We start from the raw sequence: 12,115 nt of genomic DNA, 5'->3' as shown, positions 1-12,115 counted from the left end.
ACTGGACATTATTCTTTCTGTGGCATTATTTGTTATCCCAGTATAACAAATGCAGACATATCAAAATACTTTATACTACATGTATTCAAAATACAGTGTATACATAAAGGAAATGCATAAGGAAAATTTCTAGCAATATGTTTACTCCATTCTCAGATTTAAAAAGGAATCTGCTAGGAAATTAAAAACAAGACGCTTATTTAAGTATTTCCTCAAATATCAAGAAAACTAAATTTCTCCATAGCCATATAATTTAAGAATTATAAACTATGCTCGTTTGTTATTTACTCAAAATTTCATTTTTTACGCCAGAAATCTATTTTAAAACAAAAAGTTCCTAATAGAGTGGGCTGGTTCATTAATTCAATACTTATATCAAAGCTCACTTCAACTTTCTTTTCAGATATGTATAAAACATGGGTTCTCTCCTCCTCTTAGACACATATTTCAAAAAATATGCAAAACTCTTCACACTCTTCAAAATTATCCTAGTTCTTAGAAAAAACCCACAAAAGGTATTTAGTCAAACATGTTTTTAGTGCATTACGGTTTTCTGTCTTACTGTATATTTTGACTGCATCTATAATCCACACCATATGTGGTAAGTCTTATAACTTTGGGCTGTTTGTACACGTATATCATAGCAGTATTTTATTAGTATTCAACATACTTCCAAAAAAAGGAATGCGTAAAAAAAATGAGGCAGACTAAATATTTTTACTGTGAGAATGAAAGTTCAGTTTAGAGATGTAGAGCTGGAAAGATGAGAAAAGAAAGAAAGATGTATAGAGAAGAGCAATGGAGACCGAAGGGTCAATAAGGTGAGCATCCTAAAGCGATTAAAAATCACACCTATGGAATGGAGAGGCTCACTCATCTATGGTTTAAATCAAGGACGCTTTGGAGAGCCCATTCACGCCCTTATAATAAAGACAAACTGATGTCAAAAAGAACTTTGCATTGCGTGTTGATCAGAGTTCTTCCCAGAATTATCCTCCAATCAAAAGAATCTCCTAACAACACATTCATGAGGCGTTTGGATCTTAAGCACAACTAATGAAATTCTGGCTTAAAAGTAGGTTGGAGCAGTAGAAAAATCATTAAATTTGTTCTATTTTATGCAGGGAAGTTTGTACGTGTTCAGCTAAAATATTCTCTCTTGGGGCCTTTACAGGAATGGGGGGTGGTTACTTAATCAAAGAGACATGGTAACAGACACGGAAACACTCTGAACTGCTTGTTTCAGCTTGAATGTCCCCATTGGATCTTTCAAATGGCAATTGACTTTATGTGTATCATTATTTCTTAAATCACACACACCAATTAACTTTATTACCTCAATTAACTTTGGTAGCTATATCTCAGCTACCAAAGTTCCCTGCGCTGAGGAGTGGTTTGAAATGAAGTTGTCCTCAGTGACCTTTGAACCAGTGTTCCCAGTTCTACTTCAAGACCTACGCGGTGCCTACTTTAATAAACATTTAAAAACAATTACTTACCACTGATTGGCAATTTGATCCCAGTATTGCTTTTCTGAATCATATCTTCCAAAATAAGTTTAAAACCTCTTTCTCCCACAGACTCATCCGTCTTAAAATGCCGTCAGGTAAGCATCACTGGATATCAAGACAAATTCTTCCATGGAGCCACATAAATGAGCTGCGGTGAGAAAAATACTCAATAATTAAAAGACTTCTGTCAATAACATAGGTAAAAGACAGTAAAGAGGAGATATGAAATCCTAAACTGTTCATATTGACAAAGGAATTATTATGAAGAGTGTAGGATCAAGATTTGCAGGACGGAATTCATGATTTGACCGTAACAATGAAAGGGAACACATTTTAAAAGATCAAAGGGAAAAGGCTGGGTTAGCAATTGATATGAAATGATACATAGTTGTGTACCCATCTGGGATTGTAAAAAATAAGGAAAGTGGTATTTTGGTGAAAGTAAGTGGACAGAGAAACAGCGTATGGTCCAAAATGCTTGTGTCCTCTCCCAGAAATCTGTATGTTGTATGTTGTATGTTGAAATCCTACCCCCCAATGTGATGGTATTAGGAGATGAGACCTTTGCGAGGTGATTGGGTGTCTCTGGAGTAGAGCCCTCATGAATGGAATTAGTTCCCTTGTAAGAGAGCCCCCTTTCTCGCCGTGTGGGGTACAGTGAAAAGGCAGCTGTGTATGAACTAGGAAGCTAGCTCTCACCAGATGCCAAATATTGGACCCTACAGCCCCCAGAACTCAGAAAGAAATGGTTGCTGTTTAAACCGCTCAGGCTATGAATTTTGGTTACAGAAGCTCAAACTACGATACGCAGGTTGCCTAAATAGCGAATAAATGTGAGGCTCCTTCCCTCATTCAGAAACAAAAAAGTTGGCGCACAGGTGGTTCTGATAGTGACAGGGCATTTGCAGTAATTCAGCTGTACATGCTGTAATTAAAATCTCCTAAATTAAAACAAGGACACACGATTGATTTGTCTGAAAGATAATTTTATCTGAGAAAGCTAAGAAAGAAATATGGGGAGGAGGGGGATCTGATTCTCCCCACCATTCTCATCGTCAAAGAAACTGTACGGTGAACTGGAAGTGGTGGGGAGCTTTGGGATATACCATGGCAAAGAAATCTGGGTAGAAACAACAAATCCCCCGAGAAGTTTTAAAATAATGGAAATGGGAAAATGATACTCCGTTTAAAAAGGAGATTTGGGTTTGGGGGGGTGGTAGGAGATAGAGAAAACAGAGTTGTAGGGAACTTTCAAGGTCACCTGTCAGTGAAGTAATGCAGCTCAGTGTTTGCAGGCAGATTCTATCCACCAGCTCTGCAATTTATTAATATAGGGTCTTGGGTCAGTTATTTAAATTCTGTCTGTGCCTCAAATTTCTTATCTGCACAATGGAGATAAAAATAATAATACATGGGATTAAGTGAATTGGTATTTATAAAGTATTGTGTTTGTTAAATAAAAATAAATCTCAGCAAAAGTTTGCAGCTAATTATTAGACAGCTGGTTTCTGAACACTTGGAGAATAACTCAGTGGCCACATGAAGCCAGCATGGAATCCCTAACTTGCCACAGTAAGTTAACTTACTTTAATTTTCAGAAGAGATAATTAGATGGTGGCTAGGGAAAATGAAGTAGGCATAACGAATCTTGATTTCAGCGAAGCACGTAATAAAGTATCTGACGATGTTCCTGTGAAAGGATACAGAACGTAACTGGATAATTATGTGGCTAGGAAGCTTCACTGCTGATTAAATAGCCATACAATGTTAACCTGGAGGGAAGATCTTAATGGTATGACAAAGGACCTATCCTTAGTTCTTCCAAGTACAGTATATTTACTAATGACTTAGAAATACGGATAACACACAAAATCGGTAGGTTTAAGGTGGGTGGTAGCTAGGTGAGAAGTAAGGGACTAGATTAAATACAGAACTTAGAGATCATTTAGTTTAATCTTTCATCGAACACTGAGTTCCTTCTGAAATAACACTGGGCATATGATTACTAGCCTTGAAAATACGACATAGACCTTATAAGCATTTTCTCTTTTTGAACAGTTCCAATTGCTAGACTGTTCTTTCTCATGTTGAATCAAAAGGTATGAAAGTAATGACTGCCATTAGTATAGAGGCCAAGATTGTTAAATGTTTGAGTGAGAATGCTTGGGGTAAATCCTACTTTCTCTACTTATTATGTCACTGAGGGCAATTTATTCGATCTTTTTGCGATCCGGTTTCCTTCTCCTTAAGATGAGAATAATACAACCTACTTCTATAGGATTTTTAAGAAGATTAAGAGAGCTATAAGTTCTTAGGATGATGCCTGAATCATGGTAAATACTCAATAACTATTAGATATTATTACACAGAACAAGTTTCATACGTGGCTTCTACGAGAATCCCATAAATATTTGAAAAGAATTATGATCCTTCTGTCTTCTCTTTTCTCCAAGATAAAGGTATATCCAGGTATCCGTACCCTTCAACATCCTGGTCACTATGCTCTGTGACTGTGTTCCAGTTTGTCAATGTTCCTTAAAATTGTTGCTTGACCAGCAAGGCAGGACAACAGCCAATCAGGTTGCACCTTGACTGTGAAGCTCTGTGAGGCTGAGCTAGCATGTCAGCCCCAAGTGCCAACACTAAATTTGACCATACAATGGAACCCTGATTCCTATTGTCTTTTAATTCTTTACTAACACTGCTCTAACCTCTGAAATTTTTATTTTGAACACCCACTTTCTAAATCATTACCTCCTATCCAACTCTATTAGTATTTCCCTGCTGTAGTGACCATCTAGCCATTGATCCCATAAACTTTCTAAATCCATTAGCCTCTGAATGGGAGATTTCACTGTAAAATGAAGCAGGACAGAGAGGCAGCAGTTATATTTCTTGTTGAACTTTGTTTTAAATGATGGGTAATACTAGGGCATGTTTTCAACTCATGAGAATGATAGAGGATATTGATGATGCTGGAGAAAGGATAACTAAAGGAAATTTGGGAGAAGCTAATAACTCTCAAATCTGTATTTCTATCTAAACTTTTCCTGCAGCTCAAAAGATCTACCTCTAGCTGCCTATTGCCAACTCCATCTGGATATAGCAAAGCATTAAAAATTTAACATGGCCCAAACTGATTTCGCCCAACCAATCTAGTTCTCCCTCTAGTACTTCCCATCTCTAGAAATACCACCTCCAGCATCTCACACCATTAAGTCATCCTTGATTTGCATATTTAATTCCATATGCAGTCCATCAAGAAATCCTACCAGTTCTAACTCCAGATCTGCCACTTCACTTGTACTCTAATGTTGCCATCTTCCTGTAAGGTAAGGTAATCTATTATCTAAAACTACTAGTAGAACTTGCTGCAGTGATGGAATGTTTTGTATCAGCTCTGTCCAGGATGGTAGTCAATCACTACATGTAGCAACTGAGCACATTTTATTTCATTTTAACTAATTAAATTTAAATAGCAACACAGATTGGACAAGGCAGGCCTAGACTACCACAGTAGCTTCATAATTGTGGATATAATTCTTTATTCCTTAGTCTGTTTTGGCTGAAATGTTATTTCTTTTATGCAAGCAAACAATCATTGAGCACGACCTACTTAATTGGCATAGTTGTCATTTTCAGAGATAACAGCAACGGGGCATGCTCGTTGTGACTGAGGAACAGCCAAGAGGTTGGCATGGCTGCTGTGTAGTGAGTATTGGGAAAGATGGTAGAAGTCAAGAAGATAGCCAAGGTCAAGAACATATAGCCTCTTGTAGGTCACTCTAAGGACTTTTAGTATGAATGAGTTGGGAAATCATTGGAAGATTATAAGCAGAAGAATGACATGACCAGAATTATTTATTTTAAAATGATCACTCTAGCTGTTATAAGTAAAATAAAATAAAAAAGACTCATCAGAATGTTATGTTGGAACTGTTGAGAAGTAGTTTGATTCTAGATCTATTTTGCGGAAAGGCCCACATATGAACTACATTTGATATGAGATGTGAGGGGAATAGCCGAGGATAACCAAGATTAATCACTTGAACAGTTAATTAGTAAAATGGAGTGGCCATCTACTGAGATGGGAAAGATTGGTGGAAGAAGCATTTGAAGGCAGGGGAATGCACTCAAGAGCTGAATTTTGGTCATGTTAAGTTTGAGGTACCTACTATATGTCCAGGCGGAGAGGGAGGCCATTGGACATACAGCGCTGGAGTTCAGTAAAAAAGTTGGGCCTGGAGATACATATTTGGCGGTTTTCTGAGCATAGATGGTATTTAAGGCTAGGGGTTGCACACTCACTCATTTAAGGGCGAGTTTAGGTAAAGGAGAAAAGAGGGTCAAGGTCCTGGTTCCTGGAACACCTCAACCTTCAGTGGTAGAGAACTGAGGAGCACCAGCGAAGAGACTCTGAAGGAGGCCGGGGAGGTGAGAGGAGAGCCGAGGGAAAGTCTTTTCCTGGAGGCCAAGTGAGGTTCCAGAAGGAAGGAGAGCTCGCCTGGGCCAGACGCGCTGTTAGGACTGAGAAGGAACTCTTGGATCTGGGCTTGTGGGAGTCATTCGCAGCTTTGGCAAGAACAGTGTGTGTGGACTGGTAAGGAAAAAAGCCCTATGGGAATGGCTTCAAGACAAAATAAGAGGGCGAAGGGGAAACAGCGAGTAGGAATAAATTTCATGGAGGTTCACTGAGAGAAAACAGAGAAATTAAAGTTTTCTTAGAATTCCATACCCATCCTTTACCAAACCACACAGAATCCCTGTTATATATTTTCACTGCACTCCGTACTTTTCCTTCCAAACCTAATACATTTATTTTTTCAGTCTATATTTTTCTATATGATTATGTGATTATTGACAAGCGCCCCTACTAGACTGTAAATTCTACCAGGGCAGGGACTGTCTTGCTCACTGCTGAATCCTTCCGGCATAAGTTTAAAAACTTGTGTTAATAGTCTGAATTATTAAAGGCTTAAATGTAAGATTTTATTCTATTTTGTTTATGCGAGTCCCTTAAGGTGTACTTTGACATATAATCTGAGCTTGATGCAAGTCTCTTTAGTTATCTCCTACCAACACTTCTCACATTACCACACTAAATTAAGTAAGCTATTTTAAGTAGAAATGTCTTTCCAATTGTATTTCAATTAACATTTTTTAATGACTATGAATTGATTAATCTTAAGGACTGGAGCAATTCTAAAAATGTAATTGCAAATGTTTTGCCACGACACCCAATTTATGTAATTTTCAACAATTCTCAATTTTCACAATATCATCAGTGCCTTTGCCCAAACCAAAGGAATGCCAGGCAAAGCATATTTTTCAATAACCTCACCGCAACTAATATTTATGAACTAGACACCAAACAAGTAAAAGAGAACTAATTTACTCTTGATATTTGCACATTAAGGAAATTAATTTCAAAAGAAAAAACTACTTGAAAATTTTATAATAGGGATAAAATATTCCTACTATATTGTTATAACATTCTAAGTACCCAGAAAAATAGACAAAATTCTTAGGTACTATACAAAAAAAAAAAAAAAAAATCTGATCAATCGTGTATTTTGTAGAGATTTAGCTTGAGGCCTCCACAGATTACAGAAGTCACAACCTTAAATATTATTTTTTTGTCTTCTCCCCTAAATCTGACGAATGAAACAGATAATTCCAATCTATTTGTTTGGTAACACAGTCTTCCTAACAAAGCACAACAAAACAAACACATAAACCCGAAAAAAGCGACAGACTTACCAGATATATGAAAACAATATCTCACAGAAAATTCTTACAAGGCCAAACGGACATCATATGTGAAAATCAGCATCGCCAGAGGACCATGGGGTTTTAATGAAGGTGAATCTCCTTCACATAATTTCCCTAGCAAAAATAAATAAATAAATAAAAATTCTTACCATTCATCAAGTCACAGGTTATTGAGCAAAATAGAGGGGGAAAATATCCTGTTCTTGATATTACAAGTTTATACCATATCTATTCCCAACAATATAAAAATGGGAAAGAAAGCAGAAAAACCCAATTAGAGTCTAAGCAGTTCTAAGAAAATGGTTCTAAATCTAAACCAACTAGGACAGTTGGTTTAGAACCACTTATAATAGACAGTTCTCATAATGTCTGGAATAACCTTGGGTAGATATTTTTTAAAGTTACGTATTATAAGGGAAGGTGACGTTGTCTAGCTAGTTCCTCAGGGAACAAAAAAGGTATTCTTGTCTATTTGAGCCTTCGCTATATGAACCTTCGTTTTTCCGGGGCATAGCTGCAGGAGAGGCAAGTTGCAGTAATTGACATGAAAGTGAAACCCATTAGCTAGTCTAAATGAAATTTTTTAGGCAATTGTTCTTAGATTCTCCTGAGACTCAGAATCCTAGAGCTAATTAGCAGTGACCCTCCCATGACCCTGGGATATCTAAAGCATCCTTCAGAAGATGATGGAGTCTGAACTCCTTCAGGGATGGTTCTCTCTCTTATGAGGCTGAGCCGACTGCTAATAGCCAGACTGCTGTCGTGAAGCTCTTCCCCATGAAGCTAATTTGACTTCCAGAACAAAACGATTTTCCTTCCTCTTTTGTTTTTTATAGTTTTTTTAAAAAATCAGAATGTTCATTCATTGGAGAAAATTTAGAGAATTTAAAAAATAATTATTCATAATCTTGCACTCCAGAAATATCCACTTAAACATATTGGTGTATTTTCCTTTAAACCTTTATGTTAGTCATATGTAGCACTTTAAAAACATTTAAATTATACTATGCAGTTATTCAACCTGATCTCATTCAATATTACTTATAGGATTTTCTAGTTTCAAAAAAAAGTTCTGTGGCCCTGGCCAGTATGGCTCAGTTGGTTGAGTGTCCTTCTGTGCACCTAAGGGTTGTGGGTTCAACTCCAGGTCAGGGCACATGCCTATGTTTCAGGTTCCCGGTCAGGATGTGTGCAGGAGGCAACTGATCGATGTTTCTCTCTCCCTCTCCCTTTGTCTCTCTACAAAATCAATAAAAACATATTTTTTAAAAATTATGTGAAAATATTTCATTTAGCGCCTTTATAACATTTTATCCTATGGGTTTACTATACTTCTCTTAATCAATTTTCCATTTAAATTATTTTTGGCCATTATAAATAACACTAATTTAACAAACACCTTGTTTGTCTCTCCCCATATATAAAGTATAATTTTAATAAATATGGCTAAAAATTGAAACACTGAATAAACAACTTTTGAAAAATTTCTAAATCTCCCTCCAGAAAGCATATCCCATACTATACCTCAACAATAACATTAGAATGCCAGCCACACTGCATTTTATTTAATAAGTGGAATAATTCTTTAAAATCTTTTTTTGTCAATTTATTAGGTAAATTTTTGTCTCAGTTCTGTTTTAACAAGGCTACATATTTTTCTCATGTGTGTTGATTTGTCTATAAGTCGCTCACTTAGGTCACTTGCCCATTTTTCTACAAGGGTATTATCTACAAAAATAGTGATTCTGAATTGTATTTCAAAAGTAGTTGGTTAAACTCTTACTTATTGTACTTATTTTTAAAAAATTCACATTAGAGATCCTCCTAATTAAAAAAAAAAACGTTATTTATACTTGTTGAGTCAAGTAGTGGTTGATTAGAAAGGTTATAGTCAGGGTTGTGATAAGGTTGACGATTTAAATCTGCTTCCTATGACAGAGCATTTCGACTTTGATCATAGACAGCACTTTCTGAAACAAACATTCTAACAAAGGTAGTATGCTATAGCATTCAGTTTCAAGGTTTCAAGGCAATAATCCTAGGAACTATTAAGCTTTTCCCTATTATAGGAAAACTCTGCCCTTTTTAATAACCAGATGGCCAGAGGATCAATTTCATTGTGACGAGACACAAAATAAGAAGAGATTTAATTTAGATTGTATAGTAACTGACATGCAAACACTCACTAACCTTTCTTATCTATTAAAAGAGGCTAATGGTTAATCCAGTGCTTTTTTTCTCAAAATCACTAGGGTCAATAGCTTGTCATTCTCTTGGGACATGAACTAAAAGTCAAAAGCTTTGGAGACTCTGGTTTTAACTTGAAATTTAATCAAGGCTGAGTCAAAGAGATTGAGACCGACATATTAATTTTTACAGATTTGACCTTTTCTAATACTGATTTAAACATTCTCTGTGTTAATTACCTTAATCCTTTCTCAGAGTTGTTGAAAATTCTATTATTTACTTTTTAGATTTTGTTTTGGTTAGAGCAGAAAAGTTTTTAATTATATAGGAATTTATTGATAATTTTCTGTTTTCTTTCATTGCTTTTATGTGAGAAAGTCCTTCTCTTTCCATAGTTAAAATAATTATCTATTTTTTCTGCTTTAATGGCTTAAAAAAAGATGCTTAAGTTTTTAATCAGCTGTTCTATGATATGATAAAGAATATATGTTATTTTCTGCTATGATTTGTAATGTCAAATTTATCATATAAATGCCTGTATTTCTGATTCCCCTTTTGGTCCACTCATATGTCTTTTCTTGTATCAGCACTACTCTGTTTTAATTATTATTGTTTGAAAGTATATTTTAATACTCGATCATTTTAGGTATTAAAATTACTTGAATTTTTTTCCCCCCCAAACATTTTCAGCTACTGCTATTTATCTTAAAGGATAAACTTTAGAGTAGTACCATCGATTTGGGAAATATACTATATTTGTAAATTAATTTGGGATGAATTAATGTTAATTCTGTCTTCTAGTATTAGAACATGCTCCTTTTCTCTATTCATATCTGTGTGTTTGTGTGTGTGCATGTGTACATGTGGGGGGGTGCGTATGTGTGTTTGTGTGTAAAGTTTTTCATTTGATGATAAATCTCATATATCATTTAATGATTATTCCTAGCTTTATGTTTTTTGTTGTTAATTATAATTGAAATTATTTTCTCACTATATCTGTTAACTAATTTTTACTGGCAAGGTTTTAAAGATATAATTGCTGTATAATTAATTTATATCTATTTTTCTTAACTTGACCTAGTTATATGATTCATAATACATTTTTCAATATTAAAAAACTATCCTTGTATTCTAGGGATAAATCACAGTGCTTGGTTACATTAAATATTCATTGACTTAGCTCTTGGAGCTTGTAAACCTTACTTACAAAAACTGAAATAGAGCCTTTAAAACTTTGGGGGGGGTGGGGGTGGAGATAGGAAGTAGTACATGTGTTTTAAGAAATAATTCTAAGAAGAACAGATCATTAACATTATAAATTATAACTGTTATAGTTAATGCACTAGTTCCCCCCTTTTTCTGTATTCCTTTGTTCTTCCAAACTGTGTGTATCAGACACCCCACCCACAGAAAGGCACTAGGGAAACAGCAGTCTAATCTTTTCTTCCAAGCAGGACAATTTAAAGAGTAGACATGGGAATGTATATTTCTAATTCAAACACAGCAGAAGTTTGGTTTCTTTTACGTTAATTAACATGCATTCTCATTAAATTCTCAGAACCACCTTATGCAGTAGTACAAGTAACAGGTATTCTGTAAGGTAAGAAAGAAAGAGACACGGATAATTTCCAAGGCTACTGGGCCCAGATCTTGCATTTCCCCACAAGCAGCTATGCCACTTTTGATGCAACATTGGCTCAGAAACAAGGGAAGCTCCGAGTTTATTCACATTCCCTAAAGTAGAAATACAAAGATTGCCATTGTGCCTGCTTCTGGGATGGTAGGGTAAGTCCAAAGAAAAAAAAGGACAGTGATTTAACAATTGGCTGATTTATCAAGTTTGGCAAGGCCCTACTGGTATCTGGTTAGTTTTTAACTTTTAAGAAGGCAAAGGCCAGTGAAATGCCACATATCCTCTCCCTCTGGGCAGTCACCTTGTTTCAGTAGGCATCTGTATTGTTGACTTGTTGCGGAACCAGAGACGGTCCCCTTACGGAAAGACCAAGCGACACTCGGAGGCTGGGGGTTCAGGAGGTTTATTTTACACTGGCAGCCCCAGAAGAGTCCAGCTCCAAAGTCTGAGCCCCTTCTACAGGAAACTTGACAGTTTATACAGGTTCAGAGTTTAAAACAGAACAAAGAGGCTTCTAAACTCAGTCACAACAGGCCAGTCTTATCTCTACTCGGATACTCCTAGTTGAACACGCCTGAGCACACGGGGTGGGGCCGGTGCGCAGGGAGCGACAGGAGGAGAGCCGGCAGGAGGCAAGAGGGGTTCATAGCTTAAATCACCCTGACACCAGCTAAAAGGCAGCAGGAGGAAGGGGGGGAGGAAGAATGCAGCCTTAACCCACTCCACTCTTTGAACAGAGAAGCCAGCAGCCAGGTGCTTCTCATAATCAAAGCAAAAGGGAGGGTTTTAATTTTATTCCATATCAGACCAAGTAAACTGGGAATTTATAGTGCACATGTATGTGTGGTGGTGATGGTGGGGTGTCTGTTCTCCTAAATCACATGACAAGCAACAGGTAGATATTATTACTTCACATTACAAATGAGGAAACTGAGTCTTAGAAAGCTTTGGGAATAATCCCAGTCACTGAACTACTGTATGGTAGAAATGAGATTTGAACCCAGGACCCTCT

At 36.4% G+C, this 12,115-nt stretch overlaps 1 protein-coding gene across 1 annotated transcript in view; it reads right to left on the bottom strand.

Annotated features, from left to right (window-relative positions):
* Positions 1-12,115, bottom strand: part of OVCH1 (ovochymase 1) — a gene marked incomplete at both ends in the record, with an annotated part of 59,711 nt that overhangs the window by 3,219 nt on the left and 44,377 nt on the right.

Source organism: Miniopterus schreibersii, assembly GCF_964146895.1.
Source record: "Miniopterus schreibersii genome assembly, chromosome: 2".
In the NCBI taxonomy this organism is placed as follows: domain Eukaryota; kingdom Metazoa; phylum Chordata; class Mammalia; order Chiroptera; family Miniopteridae; genus Miniopterus; species Miniopterus schreibersii.
Note: the sequence above shows the minus strand (reverse complement) of the source record. Positions and strands in the feature narration are given on the sequence as shown.